Source organism: Suncus etruscus, chromosome 14 (genome assembly GCF_024139225.1).
Source record: "Suncus etruscus isolate mSunEtr1 chromosome 14, mSunEtr1.pri.cur, whole genome shotgun sequence".
NCBI lineage: Eukaryota > Metazoa > Chordata > Mammalia > Eulipotyphla > Soricidae > Suncus > Suncus etruscus.
In genome coordinates, this window is record NC_064861.1 from 60,642,067 (window position 1) to 60,654,704 (window position 12,638).

Here is a 12,638-nt window from a genome sequence, read left to right on the forward strand (position 1 = left end):
CATTTCCCCAAACTTCAACGTGTATAAACACATTTTCAGACAACGTCAGCAAGAAATGTTCTATGTCCCTCTGAAGACAGTCGAAGACAGTCAGAGTAGCAGCTGGTGCTACGGTCTTTTTTTCATCACACACTTCACAGACATAAAATCATAGCAGTCCTACAAAAATGAAAATCAAAACTATCCTAAAATATAGTTTTGAGAATGTATGGACAAGTTACATTTGCTTTTAAAAGCCCAGTGAGAGTGGGATCAGAGAGAACAGAAAAATCACGTGGTCCAGAAGTACAGGATGAGCTAAGGAATGTGGAGTTTTGTCTGGTGCATTATATAACTCACTTTTGCATATTCAAGTAGTTTTCCATAGTGAACTTTTAAAACCAAAAGTTAAGGATTTTTAGTTTTAGAAAACAGGATCAGGGGCCGGATTGATGGCAAGTGGTGGGGTGTTTGCCTTGCACACAGCTGACCCAGGACAAATTGTGTTTTGATCCCTGCCATTCCATATGGTCCCCCAAGCCAGGAGTTATTTCTGAGTGCATATCCAGGAGTAGCCCCTGAGCATCACCGGGTGTGGCTTAAAACCAAAAAATAAAATAAAATAAAACGGGATCATCAAGTATCCTCTGTCTAAAAAGAAGGTCCAGAAACAAAAGGCTGATTCTAGAACAAGTTAGAAGTTCAATCCCAGAAAAGAAAGAATGTGTACAGAGGACCATCCCTTCTCTTAATTCAAAATTCCAAAGTCCTTGAGCTATGAAATTGCATGGAAGAAGCTTGTGTTTATTATTTCCTGCCCTGTATAAATGTATTTGCATTTTAAGAGACTTCTTGATGCCAATTCTAAACAGGAAATGACTGAGGCACGTGGCCACATGCAAGCTAGCTCTGGCCTCCCCAGGGAAGAAAGACATAGGGCAGACCTACTGTGAGCTCTGGGAGATAATGAGGCTGGTGGGGAAATCGAGTTGTGGGGAACAGCCCTGTCCTGCTTGTAAGTTGTAGGAAGCTTAGAAAGGTGACTTTCTCTCTCTGAGCCTGATCTCCCTAATCTGTAGGAGAAAAGGATTTGAACCAAGTGAACACTCCAACTTTCTGCTCAAAAGTACTTGGGTTCTGTACAAGGACTCCTTCGCCATGCTGCCTTGTAATATGCAAATCAGTAGTTTGGTAATTGGACAAGGCTGATGGGAACAATTTAATAAACTTTGATAACATTGCACAAAGTAATTGTTCAATTATTTCAAATGGTTCCGTTTGGAGAGTACAACAGAGCGGGGGGAGGTGTCCTAGAAATTACCTCGGCATATTAATCATCTCATCCAGAAGAAGCCAAATGAGAATGAAGACAGCGGGGGGTGTTTTGGCTTTAATTCTCATTAACTGTACTTTCATCTGAACATTTTTAAGCTGTGCTTTGGTCTTCCTCATATGAATGTTGACTGAGTTCCGTTATCAGGATTTTAATTAACACCAGGTAGAGAAGGGGAAGCTGGTTGACATGCTATTACTTCTGTTTGATTTAAAGTCAACGCTGGGGACTCTTCTTCGAGGAGCTGTTGAAATTGTCTTATCTCTTGCATTCCAAGGAAGGCTGTTTCATGTAAATGTCATTTCTGCTGTCCAAAATGTTACAACACACGCCAGCACAATAGAACTACTGTCTTGTTCTAAGACACACAAGGGAGTCGGCAAGCATTTGATCAAAGGCACAATTCCAACATCAAAGTAATACCTCTTCTATTCAATTCAGGAAATCAAGACACTGCATAAAGGTATGAAAGCTTGGACCTGAATCGTGGTCTCACTGTCTCTTTTGGAAGAAGCCTGAACTTCCAAGGCCTCATCCACCTGCTAAAAATGACTAGAAGAGCTAGTTGGTGGTCCTGTTTTATTTATCACATCCTATAGCCAAGGTTATTATACCCATTCTATAGACATCCATTTGTTCCTGTCGTGCCATTTTTTGCCCTGTAACTAAAAAAACTGATGTTTCTGCGAGCACACACAGGGGGGATGGTTTTGGGAACACTGTGGATGTTGGCTTACCCTCACTCTGTGCTATGTGTCAGATAAGTGACTTTATGTAAAGGACTTCATCCCTGTAGACCACCTTGTCCTCATGTAAACAAAGAAAAGAATAATATAGGGTGCTCAGAGATGGATGAACCAAGAGAGATTTGATAAAGTTATAAAAGTAGATTAAAATAAAAACAAGATGTTCATTGTATCGTATCCTTACTATGGAAAACAATAGAATAAGAACAATTGAGTCAGAGAGTTAGCACAGGGATTAAGGCATTTGTCTTGCACACTATCGGCCCAGTTCAATCCTCAATATCATATGGGGTTGCCTGAGGACTACTAGGAGTGATCTCTGAACTCAGCCACGAGTAAATGCTGAGCACAATCAGGTGTGACCCTCACAAAAAATAAATAAAGTCAAAATATTTCCATCTGATATATATAATATCTAATGCTTCAGGAGAAGCATTTGAGACCTTCTTGAGGCCATGAAAATGTTCTCATCTTGGTCTGGGTAATGGTTGTATAAGTGTGTTCAGATTATAGTCAACAAAATCTGAAATGTATTAAATGCTTCTATTAATAAGGCTAAATCAAAATATAATAGCTGATGCACAGAATTGTAGAGATAAATGAATATACTTCTTGGGTATAGCTATTACAGCATCTAATAAATAAAAAATAAACAAGTAAAAAGTAAATAAAAAACAAATGATGACCATCATACTTGTTTGTGTTGTTCTCCTCATTACCATCAGATTTTAGTGACTTTTATCTGACCCCAAATTAGGAATATCTAGACAAAAAGTTTTAAAATTTCCTGAGAGGGGCCAGAATATAGCAGAGTAGGTAGGATGCTTGCCTTGCCCACAGCCAATACAGATTTTATCTCCAGAACCATATATAGTCCTCCAAACCCTACCAAAAGTTATTCCTGAGCACTGAGATAGGAGTAAATCTTAAGCACTGTCAGGCGTGGCCCAAAAACAAAATTTCCCAGAAAATCACTTACAAATTGTCTATACTTGCTTCATTTGATCATACAGCTCTGCTCGGAGATAGATATTACCATATGAATGGATTCGGTGGTGGACAGAATCCTGGGTAGCAGGATCACAAACTGGAGACCAGGCTATAAGAGACTCACAGAAGCCACTAATGGCTGACCAGATGTATGGCATCTCTCAAAAATTCTGAACATGTGCTCTTTGAGAATGGCAGCTATCACCATTTCAGGCAAACAAGGAATTAATCTCTGTTTCTCCTCTCCTCTTCTCTCTCTCATTGAATTTGCATCAACTAACCAAGTGCAAAATATCGCTTTATTGTACTCTAAATAAAGTGAAGGCCTCCAAGCCCAATTCAGAATTCTAAAGTCTCAGAGTTTCCAGAGGTAAGAGACAGGAAGTTAGTATTATATGCATGTGGTATATTATATCATTGCAAAGTATAATCATCATTGTTTACACTATCTGATAAATTCAACAAATATCAGTTCATATTATGAGTTGTCTTTCACAGTGATTTGCTTTTGAGTCTTCCAAACTCTTGGATACTCTTGCATTGTAGATGCCGATATCTGGGAAGACCCTATGACAATTGCATCTTGGCTTCCAGGACTCACAGTGACTATATCCTATAAGAAGCTGCCAACACCATGCTAAGAAACTCTGCCCTCCACTTGGAGACTGAAGGAAACACATAAAAAATGTGCTATGTACAGTGAACCTGGCTTCAGTGTGCAGAGCAGCAGGGGTTGATCACTGAATAGGAACCAAATAGCAGGCACATCTTGTTGCTAGGGAAGCTCATTCTCTGTAACACTGGTGGCCACCGACTCTACTCTCAGCCAAGCCAACATCCCATTAACCCACTTGGAGATCCTCAAGGGAAGCCTGGGCAAGTGTTAAATTGCCTTTCGTCACTCCACAGGTGAGCAGGATGTGCTACAAAAGCACGTGTTACATCTCTCAAAGCAGGAGGCTTGGCCAGAGATTTTCTCTGAGCCAAGGGATCTGGAGACTATATCACTTCTGACTTAGCAATGACCTGGATCAAAGGCCCAGCTTGCTAAGCAGAACAGGAAGATAAAAATATTCTCTGACAGCGTTTCCATGTGAGATGGAAAATGGAGGTGGGCCCAGGAGCTGAAAGAATGACTGTTGTTCATTTTTCTACCCAATGTCACCAGGCTGGCAGAAAGTCAAGGGGAGAGACAGAAAGGTTTAATGGTGATCCAAGGAATCAAAATTATTCATAGCTACACTAGGCATCTAAGGCCAAGGTGAGTAAAAATTAACATGTGAGGCCATTCAATTGTCCTCCACAAACCTACACAAAATTTCATCAGGAACCAACATAGAGTCTCTGGAGTAGCAGAATGAGCCTGACAAGGGCCTGACTACAGAAACGCTGTCCTCACAGGGCTATTATAATTACACATGCCAACATACAGGCAGACAGGATGCAGAAATGGGTGCAGCATGTCCACAGAGGCACCAAGAAGTGGGCCTGGTTATAACCAGAGGCATTAAGTTGAAGAAGGAAGATTTGGGGAGCAGTGTATGGAGCAGCCTTGCAGGCCATGTGGGAACAGTAGGGAAGCTCAAGGAGAAACTGGGGATCAGTTGGAGTAGGAGCCAAGCTGGGGTCCTAAAGATCTTATCCATTCCATTATTGTAATTGGCCCAGCAGGGAGGAGGAAAGGGAAGTTGAGAAATTAGCCCTGGAGCTTGGGGGAGCATGAGACACAGGAAGACTCAAGTAGCCACTGTGACAGGAATTAGAGGAAGCTCTTACACACACACCCCATATGCTGGGACTATTGAGACTGAGTTGTATCCTCAAGGCAACTGGAAATAAGAAGATACTGGTTACCTTTCACACCTTTCACACATTACAAACAAGCAGTAAGGCTGTGATAAAAGCTTATAGTTATATGGGTCCAGAATCCATTCTATAGAGTTGACCTTCCAGGTGAATTATTGAGAGGGTTCTACTAATGGCTTGGCTGCTCCCTTCCTTTATTCCAAAAGCATGGATAAAGCACTGCCTGTGAACACTGCTACAACCACCAGACTTTCCAAAGAGAAATTGGGACCAAATACTCTCTAAAACTCCTAGTTTTCCTCTAGGACTAGAATTCAATGCAAAACTATATATGTACAGACAGAAATTAGAGTAGCTACAATGACAGCTCATACCTTTGGAAGCCCCAGCATCCTCCCAATCTCTCTGAGTTCTGAGTAGGAGCTGTGTTCCTCCCAAATTATGATTGGGCCAGGGGACTGGACATGTGACCTAAATCTAACCAATCAGAGTCCTTTCCCTAGAAAACTCCAACTAATAACTTGAGAAGTGCCCCTTACCTCTCCCAGATGAACCTAAAGTTGAGAGATGAATCTGACAGTTCTAGGTGACCCTGAAGATATGTAGAGAATTGATGAGGAAAGAATAAGGTAGAAGATGGTAATGAGCTAGAAGAACCAGCATGTGGCATCTGATGACCTATTTCTCATTCCTGGGCTCCATGGAATCACCTAGTTTTCTTTGACCTCATTTCTCATTTTGCCCTTTAATTCCATGACCAGTCCTAATAGCCTTCCAATGAATAGCACTTTTTCCATAGGTCACTTGATGTTCCTGATTTGTAATAGGTCCCCTGATTTAATGTGACCATCATCAGATCTTACTTCAGCACATTCCATTAGAACTGTAATTACCAATATCCAAAATACTATTTATTATTTGGGGTACATTAATTCTTAAAACATAAAACATTTTAAAATAGTTTTATTGGTGAAAATTTCACTGGACAACGAACCAGCTTTGCTTAAAAAAAAAAAAAAGACAAAATTAGCTGTCCCAGGAGATCCAAGACACATATTTAGGACCTCCATCCCCTGTCTGATGAGTACCAATTGAGTGCAGTAAATCTCTAAAGGTTGATACACATTGAATATTCTTCAGTTATATTTATTGTCCATTCTAAAATTGACATGTCCCATTGGACATTTAATCAGGGATTGCTTTGTTAAGCATTTTTCCTGTTCAGAGGAGCACATCAGAAATTGATTCCCTAATAGAAAGAGGTAGAGGATGAAGCACAAATTCAACTACAAGCCTTTGGACTCCCTCCTCTCTGTTCAACTTTGTGGTTAGGATACTTCATTCCCCAAAGTGAAAGGTAAGGACTTTAAGACAGAAAACCAATTGGATTGTTGGTATCCAATCTACCACTGTGTCCTAGGGCAAAGGGCCAGTCCAAAGTGGCTCAACATCCATCTCTCGGGACCTCCCAATTGCAATCGCCCACCCAGGTCAGATTCTAAGAGGCTGGTTCTTTGTTCCAATGAGCTGGAAGCTGACAGGTTAAAAAATAAAAAGTTTCACTGAGGTAGAGGAAATGAAATTGAATTCAAGTTGGAGGTGATTTGTCTCCCCATGACCTGCAGGGGTCTCCAGCACTAACATGTGTGGCAATGAGCACACGCACCTGTGTGAGTCAATTACTGGATGCCTGCATTGAAAAACAGTTCTGATGTGTTGGGTTTTAAATGGTTCAAAGGTATTGAATAGAAAGGAAAATGAAGAGGGAACCAAGCCCCTTCAGGGACTTTGAATGTACAAAAAAAAGCAGGATTGAAACCTGCAGAGTATTTATAAAGAAGCTGTAAAATCTTTTATTCATTTGAAAGGCATTAGGAAAGAGGCACAGGATGTGAGGCAGGAGAGACTGAGCTGCCACACGGAGAGGGGTGGGAGTGGGGAGAGAAAACTTTGCAGTTCTGAGCTTTTCAAGGAGTTGAGAAAAAGTTAGCCACAGCCACCACCACCCAGGCCCTAGGCAGGAGTTTTGTGCAAGTGTCACATCTCCTCCATTCAAAAACCTTAGCAAGCATCACTTGCATTCAATGAACCTTTGTTTCTTGATTGTAAAATAGAAATAAACTTTATATGTAGGGTTTTGTGAGTTTCCAAGTGCCCTACAGACTTGAAGGTTGAGAGCCATGGAGATGCTAGTTACACTGATCATGGGTTTTATTAAAGCCATGGTAGACCTCTCATTGTGGAAGGGAAAATCCTGACAAAGTGCCCAGGGACAACTTTCAGGCAACAACAGCCAAGACTGCAAAGGATAAGGTCCAGGCCAAAAGCAATTTCATTAGTGTCATTTGTAAAAGATCTAAAGCAATTATATGCCAAAGTTCTGAAGCCCATAGGTCCATAAGCTTCCCTAAGCTGCATAAGGCAAGTGTATTTTCTTAACCAACTACCTATGAGTATTTTCTCAGTTTCAGAGGAAATTCCGTGTTTCCCACAGAGGGTGATACGACCCCCTAGCTGTGATAGAAGGGGTGAGCAAACATTCCAAAATAATTAAAACCTCAGGAAAAATTGGAAAGAATTTTCTGATTATTCACTTAAAGATGGTAAATTTGGAGAAAGGAAATGTTGAGTAATATTTTTTTTAAAGGAGGCAATAGGCCAAATAGATTTGGGGCTCTCTGAGCCAAGAGATATTGACAGGCGGAGTCAGAAGACCCTGATTTTTCTGCATCTTGTGCGTACTAGTTAGTGGCACTGCCTCCTAGTGGTACATTTCTGCATTGCAGTCTTAATATGCATCCAAATCATGGGCTCCTTTCCAGCTATGCTTCTTAATCTTGATTGCTTTCAAAATCACTTTGAAATCTAAACAAGCAGTGATGCCCAACTCTATAAGTGATGATGGTGAAATTGATCTTGATGTATTCTGGACATTGAGGAAGCTTAAAAGCTTTCTTCAGGTGATTCTATCTTCAAATTCAGGAGCCACTTCTTTAGAATGGAAGCTGGCAATCCTTTTTAGTTCAGGGATAGAATGTATTATCTTTCTTGTTGCTGTTTGGTTTGGATTTATAGGCTAGTCTCTGTTGCAACTATTCACTTCTGTCCTGGATCTAGAAAGGCAGTTAGAGGTAAAATATAAATAAATGGACCTGCCTCTGCTCTCTAATTAAACTTGACTTGCGAAAATATGTAGTAAACTATTGTTTGCCAATTTTATCCTTGGGCTTTATTACTTAAGGTGAGGACTGAAGACGGGCCACAGATGCTTCTAGATACTAAGATGCTTCTTTGAAATGCAGAATCTCGGGCCTCAGTGATATACATGGGAGAAGAGTTTGCACATTCAAGTCTGTGACACTCTGCCTTGGGAGTATTTTCTTTGGGACTCTAGCTCTGACAGTATCCAGGCCTCTAAGTGGAGCATCCCATCACTGTCAACCTCTCCCATGCCTGTCACCTCTATCAGCCTGGCTGTCTCCTAGCTGCCACTTTCCTCTAGCATCCCTCTCCTGGGTGACTCAGACTATCTGAACAACTGTCTACATTTGATTATGGTGTTTCTAAGGGTCAGTGGGGCCATGCACTCCATTGCTTTTTTTTTTAATAATGATATACAGAGAGAATGTGGAACCTCATCAGGTGGTATATCTCTGCTCATGGAAATGGTCCATTTGAAATTGTCAAATGTCCTAGAGTTCCCCCAAATACCCGCAGCTGCTTCAAGCTTTTGTGTCTTATCGGAGGTATTCTGCTTCCTTGCTAGCAAAGTCTAATTGTGAGTCTTTGTCACCAGGCAAATTATTCCAGCCTGATCCCCATCCCACACCAAAAGGCAGCAGCTCTTATGCCCCCCATTCATTTGACTCACACCTTCCCCTGTGTCAGTCTGTAAACACTGTAAACACCATAATTCTTACTTTTAGTCTATTTATGATGATCATGAACTTACCAGTCTCCCCAACAAGATGCTGAAGTCCTTTACAATAATTAAAGAATTTTCATTTCTTTCTGCAATCACATGCCTAGAACAAGGCATTGATTGGATAAATAATAAATAAATAAATAAATACACTGGATTTCATTTAACTGGCCTAAAATTTTATTTGGGGGGATCACACCTGGCAGTGCTTAGGGGTTACTCCTGGCTTTATGTTCTGAAATCGCTCCTGGCAGGCTCAGGGGACCATATGGGATGCTGGATTCAAACCAATGACCTTCTTTATGAAAGGCAAACACTTTACTTTCATGCTATCTCTCCGGCCCCTGGCCTAAAATTTTATAAGGGCATTCTTAACCAGTCACCAGAGCATATTTTTGCAAAGTGTGTTCTAAACTGATCGCCACAAAAGCCTCTGAGAGCTCTTGAGAGTCATGAAAACATTTCTCTCTAGAATTGCCTCTCAGACAATGGCTAGTTTTGGCCCAAATCAGATTCATTCCTGGGTGCTCCATGCTTTCTAGAATTTTGACTCTGGCTCTGGCCCTTGAATGGCAGTAGCATAGTAGTTGGGGAGTTGCTAATAGGATGAGTTGAGTTTCTACAGACCTAACCTAGGATCATCTTTCCTGAAGCATTGTCTGAGGAACACATTCCAATTGGCTACATTCACTGTCAGAGACCTCCTTGCCAGAGGCTGAGCAGGCACGACTCTGACAAGAAAGGTTTTACTGGAATCCAGGTTTCACAGGAAAAGAGAGAAAGAGAGTGGAAAGAAAGAGAGAAAGGAGAGAAGAAAAAAAGAGAGGAGAAAGAGAAAAGAGGGTGGGTGGGGACCAAGTCAGAATTAGTCAGAGAGGACCAGAAGAGAGGGAAAGGCAGGAGTAACAGGGTAGAAGAAACAGTGAGTCCAGCCAACAGTTTTTCCAGTAGTCTGCAGGCAGCCATCTTCCAGAGAAGTCATCTGGGAAGTGCAGCCAGAGTCTGGGAGAAACAGCCAACCCTACACTCAAGTGGGGTTAGGGGACTTATATAGCCATCAGGCAACTGCCTCTAAATGACAGGGGGTCTTTCTTAACTGATTTCTCTGCCCTTAATGGGACAGGCCTCTTTTATGGCTATCAAAAGTTTGTGTAACCCAAGAAATCTTCACCAAAGAGAGGGAGAAACTAGTGGTGCCTGTAAGGGATTTGCCAGTACTTAGCAGCACAGTAGGTTCTGTGAGAACATGCCTCCTAGCCCTATTATATGATGATAGCTGACAGAGCAAGGAGGCTTCTTAACAAAGACTATCCCAGAAGATCCCCATCTGTTACCCTGACACCTTACCCATCCTTCCAATAAAACTGGATGGAAGGTAGAAGGGCACCTGTTTACATCCTTAGGAGAACCTCAAAACTCCATCCAGAACCCTAAGCAGGTCAATTATATGGCTTTTCATTCCCATTCATCTAGCACTGCTGGGTCAGAGGTCAGGCCAAAGTATTCATGTCTTGTCTCCATCTGTTTTGAGCTGACATTTTGACCAGGCATTTACCCAAAAACCTTGATGTTTGGACAGTGGCAGTTCGGCCTAGGTAGAGTTTTGGCGGCAAAGAGGACATGCATGAGTGCCCAGATTCCTGACTTCCTTCCTTGTCCTCTCTGCCTGTGGTTCTGGGCTGCCTGACCCTCTCGAGCTCCAGTCAAGACCTGTGCACAGACATGTACACCTGGATGCCGTTCCACATCTGTGTGTACAAAGGAGTGTCCCAATGACTCCCCATCACACCCTCACAGTTAAATGTTTTAGGAACATTATGCAGGGCTCTACTCATCCTTGGCATCACCTTCCCTGGATATAGCGTAAAAGAAGTCCATCCCACATATGATGTGACCTTGGAAAGACTCTCTCCTCTCTCTTTCTTTCTCTCCTCTCTAGAATACGGCTGCCTGTCTCCAAAAGGAGCTGCTAGACTTGGGAGAGGAATAAGGGAGACAGATCTGTGCACACCACATGGTAAATACTCCTACAAATCACCTTGTGTGATCTTAACCATAAAACTATCTTCCCAAGAGGAGGGAGAGAGAGAGGGAGAGGGAGAGAGGGAGAGGGGGAGGGAGAAAGAGAGAGAGAGAGAGAGAGAGAGAGAGAGAGAGAGAGAGACCCTGAGAGTGAGTTTAGAGTACTCTGGAAGCTGATCCTGCGATTGAGATAAAAAAAAACTAGTTGGTTACAAAGACCCAAGGAAGTATCTATAGGAAGTAGGGAAGGGACTGGAAAAGTCTGTTAGGGCTTTAAGTCAAAAACAGAATGGTGACTGGGTAATTCCAGTGGGGAAATAATGGGAGATAAGCAGACCATTCCCTGCCCAATAATCCTACCTGAGAAGCACAGGAGTTTCAGAATTTATATTATATTGAAGCAGATAAAATTGCCAGTGTCCACCATTTTTACCATATAAAATGATGATTTCATATGGTTTTACATAATATTAATTCTACTCCCCAAAATATTGTATGAATTTAATGCAATTCCTCTAAGGATACCCATGACATTCTTCAAAGGAGTGGATCAAACACTCCTGAAATTCATTTGGAACAATAAAATCCACGAATAGCTAGAGGAACCCTTGGGAAAAGGAATATGAGAGGCATCACTTTCCCCAATTTTAAATTGTATTACAAAGCAATAGTCATTAAAACATCATGGTAATAAAATAAAGACAGATCCTCAGATCAGTGGGATAGACTTGAGTATTCAGAAAATGTTCCCCAGATATACAATCAACTAATCTTTAATAAGGAGGAATAAAATGCAAAATGGAGCAAGGAAAGACTCTTCAACAAATGGTGTTGTTACAACTGGTCAGCCACTTGCACAAAGCAAACTCAGACCTCAATCTTGAACCAAGCACAAAAGTCAAATCCAAATGGATTAAAAACCTTAAAAATCAGACCCCAAACTATAAGTTATATATAACAACACCTACGTAAAATTCTCCATGACATTGAGACTAAAGGCGTCTTCAAGAAGGAAAGAGCATTCTCCAAACAAGTGGAAGCAGAGATAAACAGATGGAATTCTATTAAGCTGAGAAACTTCTGCACCTTGAAGTAAATAGCATCTAGGATACAAAAGCCACCCACAGAATGGGAGAAACTATTCACCCAATGTCCGTCAGATAAGATGCTAATGTCTAAAATATACAAGGTATTGACAGAACTTAACAAGAAAATACCATCTAAACCTATCAAAAAATGGGGAGAAGAAATGAACAATTCCTCAAAGAAGAAATATAAATGTTCAAAAGGCACATGAAAAATGCTCCCTTTTGGCGCTTTGCCCTTTCTGCGCTGCTGGGCGCTCTGAGGAAGATGGCTGAAAGGAGTTTAGATGCAGGGCCAAGAATAACTAGTGCTTGAAAGGTTATGAATAGGCCACACACACGTGGTGGCTAGGGCTTGAATAAAGATAATTCTTCCTAACGCCTGACTGTGAGTGAGTAATTTCGCCTTTCACCTGGGCCTGGGACCCGGCCGGCTGGATGGGGTTGCAGAGCCATGTGGCCTGGGGTGGCAGAAAGGAATCCATCGCCATCCATCGCCATCCAGCCCCATCATTAATTATTTGATTCAACAAATGGCGCTCCGAACTTTGACCTGAATCCTGAACCCAACAAAACAGCAAAAATGGTGAGATTTCTGCTCTTCTGTTTCATTTTGGCTCTTTTCGGGTGCACTGAGCCCAAAACACTGGGCCACGTGGAGCCATGTTCAAACATGGCCGTGACCCCTTCTAGGGAAACAAGGGCAATTAAAACAAAAAAGGTGGAAGCTTGCATCACCTCCAGCCCAGGCCCAG